Here is a 4145-nt window from a genome sequence, read left to right as displayed (position 1 = left end):
GATGACTCTGGGATGGTGTAGGAAATGACACTGGGATGGTGTAGGGGATGACACTGGGATGGTGTAGGGGATGACACTGGGATGGTGTAGGGGATGACACTGGGATGGTGTAGGGGATGACGCTGCGATGGTGTAGGGGATGACACTGGGATGGTGTGGGGAATGACACTGGGATGGTGTGGGGAATGGCGCTGGGATGGTGTGGGGAATGGCACTGGGATGGTGTAGGGGATGACGCTGGGATGGTGTAGGGGATGACACTGGGATAATGTGGGGAATGACACTGGGATGGTGTGGGGAATGGCGCTGGGATGGTGTGGGGAATGGCACTGGGATGGTGTGGGGAATGGCACTGGGATGGTGTAGGGGATGTGTAGGGGATGACACTGGGATGGTGTAGGGGATGACACTGGGATAATGTGGGGAATGACACTGGGATGGTGTGGGGAATGACACTGGGATGGTGTGGGGAATAATGCTGGGATGCTGTAGGGGATGGTGCCAGGATGCACTCAGGGATAATGCTGTTTAAGGGGAGTGCACTGGGATGCTTTGTGTGGGGAATGGCGCTTGCCCTAAGGAATGACGCTGACATGCCCTAAGGAATGACACCGGGATTTTTTCTGAGAACATACTGGAATGCTCTGGGATGAACATACTGGATGGTGGGATGAATTAAGGAGAGATACTGGCACATTTTAGGGGACCTTATAGGGACTTTAGAGTGTGATGCTGGGACGCTGTAGGGGAGCAAACTAGCATGCTTTAGAAAATGTCACTGGGATGCTTTAGAGGATGAGTCTGGGATGCCAGGATGTATTAGGGGATGATAGTAAGACCCTGTATTGTAGTACACTGGAATGCTGCAAGGAATAATGTTGGAATGCTGTAGGGGATGGTGCTGGGATGCTTTAGGGGAATGATCCTGGGAAGCTTTAGGGAAGCACACTGGAATGCTTTAGAGGATGACAGTGAGAGGCTTTAGGGGACAATGCCAGGGTGTGCGAAGGAATAACCTTGGGGTGTTTCAGAGGAATATGCTGGCATGATCTAGGAATGACACTGGGAATGCTGTAGGGGTTGATGCCAGGATACTTTAGGGGATGGTGCCAGAATTTTTTAGGGGATGATGCTGGGATGCTTTAGGAGAGCTTAGTGAGATGCTTTAGGGGATGACTCTGAGAAGATTTAGGGGAGTGCACTGAACTGCTTTAGGGGATGATGCCAGGGTGTGCTAAAAGACAAAGCTGGGATATTCCAGGAAAGCACGCTGGCATGCTTTGTGGGATGCTGCTGGGATGCTTTCAGTGAGCAGATTGAGATGCTTTAGGGGATGACCCGTGGAGCCTCTGCGGAACAGTGTGGGGATGCCTCAGAGGACGGGTGTCAGGCTGTCTGTCCTCCACACCTGGCAGGCGCAGGAGGCGGTGGGTCGAGATCTCCTCGCGGGCATCCCAGCCCGCCTCATTACCAGCATCTTTGGAAAGCCGGAGCCCATGTGTTCTCGAGACGAGCGGCTTGGGGTATATTAACATCCCATTTCCACCTCTTTAATATAGAGTTTGTCGAGATCATTTATCAGCCGAGCCTCCCTTCAGGGCCAGGGGAAGCCGGGCAGAGCTCGGCAGCTGGGTCATGGCAGGAGGCGAGGGATGCTCGTCCCCGAAGGAAGCCGACGCCGGGTTTAACAGGTAGTGGCTCATGTGCGAATCACTAGTTTGGGACCGCCACATCATTGGGAAAGGCTTTATCAAAGCTGGGCTTAATTGGGTGGAAGGCTTGTTTGCATGGCCGCTAATGGGGGATCAGAGGGCCGGGGACCCAGCGCTGACGGCCTCACAAAGGCAAGCAATTACTTGCTTGTCTGCATTATGTATTAACCCATCTGGGGTCGGGATATTGGCTGTGAAAGGGAGACAAAGAGGGAGGCGTGCCGGTTGCCCCCGCGCCGAATTAGCCCGCCTGGGTCCCCTTTGTGCAGCGGGCAGGGCGGCTGGATCGGGATGCAGGCGCTCAGGATGCTGATGGGCACCGGCGCGGGACAGCAGGGCTCTGCCTCGCTCGGCATCCCCGCGTCCTTCCGAATATTGCATCGAGCGTCTTTTCTCTCCTTTCATCAGTTTCCTGCCTGCGGCCACATCTCGGGATAATTACATATTTCGCTTTAATTAGCCACCGTCGCCACTAATAAGTTTATACTTCTTTTCAGCAGCGTATTTTGGCGGCAGGAGGTTAATTACAAGCAGGTCAGTAAATTGCAGAACACACTGCTCTGGGTCTAATGACTTGTCCGCTCGGCTTTTTGGCGGACTTTTAATTATGTCTGTTGAATTGGAAGGTTGACTGGAACGAGACGGTGGGGGAGTGATGGGGACCAGGGGGGTGTTTCCCCGCTGCCTCCCCAAGCTGCTTGTCCTGCCGCCCTCACACCCGCAGAAGCTGAGAACGGCCACAACTCATTGCATGGGTGAGCCCTGACTGAGAACGGCCACAACTCATGTCGCGGGTGACCCCTGGCTGAGAACACCCATAACTCATTGCACAGGTGAGTCTTGGCTGAAAAACAGACACAATTCGTCGCACGGACAAGCCTTGTGTGAGAACGGCCACAAGTCGCTGCACAGGTGAGTCTCAGTTGCGAACGGCCACAACTCATTGCGTGGGTGATCCCTGGCTGAGGACACGCACAGCTCATTTCACAGGTGAGCCGCCACAACTCATTGCACGGCGCGATCTTGACTGAGAACTGCCACAACTCGTGGCAGGGATGAGCCGTGGCTGAGCAGAGTCCCAGCTCATGGCAGGGATGGACTGAGCCGGGCTGAGCGCGGGCCCTGCTCCTTCCAGGAGTGACTGCGGAGCTGATGCGGGTGACACGGGCTGGGGGGGCCCCATGATGTCCCCCCGCCCCCATGTCATTAGCGAGCGGTCAAATGGCGCTGCCGGGACTCGGAGCTGCATCGCAATCAGCTGCTCTCGGCCGTAATGAGTGTTCAGGCCCTAATTAACTGCCACCCTCATTTGCATCAGGCCCGCCTCCCCCCCGCCCTTCCTCCCCGGGCCCCTAATTGTGGTCTGGCCAGCTCTGGGGGGCTTGGGGATGGGGGTCTGCAGCCGTGGGGACACTGGCAGCCGGGGTGGCAATATGAGGACACGCCAGCAGTGGGGACACCCCTCTGGAGACCCCGTCCCCAAGGACAAATGGAATGGCCGGCGGTGGGTGCAGCCCTTTGGGGACACGGAGCAGGGCTGGCTGTGGAGACATCCCTTTGTGGACACAGCCACAGGAGTGGCAGTGGGGACACATCGGTGGGGGCACTCCTTTGAGGACACTCCAGGGAAAGTGGGTACATACCTTTGGGGACATGGTGGCAGCAGAGACCCCCTTGGGGTCACACCAGCAGTGGGGACTTCTGTTTTGGGACGTGGTGGTGGCAGACACATCCTTCTGGGACGTGATGCAGGGCTGACATTGGGAACATCCCTTTGGGAACATCCCTCTGGGAACACACCAGCCGGGGGTATGTCCATTTGAGGGCACAGTGGTGGAAGGAAGCCCCTTGGGGATGTGGTGGCACCAGGGACATCCCTCTGGGGTCATGCCAGGGGCAGATGCACCCCTCTGGGGACATGCCACAGGACTGACATTGGGACATCCCTTTGGGGGCACGCTGGCTCGTCACACCCTCGGGGATGTGGTGGCAGCAGGAACATCCCTTTGGGGACACATCAGCGGTGGGGACATCCCTTAGAGGACACAGTCCCGTGTGAACGCTCCCTGGGGACAGCAGCCGGTGACAAAGAGCCCGCCGGCCCCGCGCTCCCCGCGCGGTCGGGGTGGGGGATGGAGTGCGGGGCTTGCGCTCCCCCCCTACATCCGCAGCCTCGCACCGCCGCTAGCCCCTAATCCCGCTAATTAGAGGGGTATAATTACACTCCTGATCTCTTCGCGCTGTGCTGCGGGCAGGGACGGCAGGGGCAGGGACAGACAGAGGCAGGGGGATGTCCCCTTCCATCCTTCCCCCCTCCCTCCCCCATTTGTTTAACCAACACGGCCCTAATTAAAGCGTTTAATTAACCAACCGCGTGCTCCCTCCCAGCCCCCCCCCTTGGGGGGGGGGGGGGGGGCTTTTGAGGGGGTCTGG

This window comes from Corvus brachyrhynchos, unplaced genomic scaffold (assembly GCF_000691975.1).
Source record: "Corvus brachyrhynchos isolate BGI_N302 unplaced genomic scaffold, ASM69197v1 scaffold46, whole genome shotgun sequence".
NCBI lineage: Eukaryota > Metazoa > Chordata > Aves > Passeriformes > Corvidae > Corvus > Corvus brachyrhynchos.
This window is presented reverse-complemented; position numbering follows the sequence as displayed.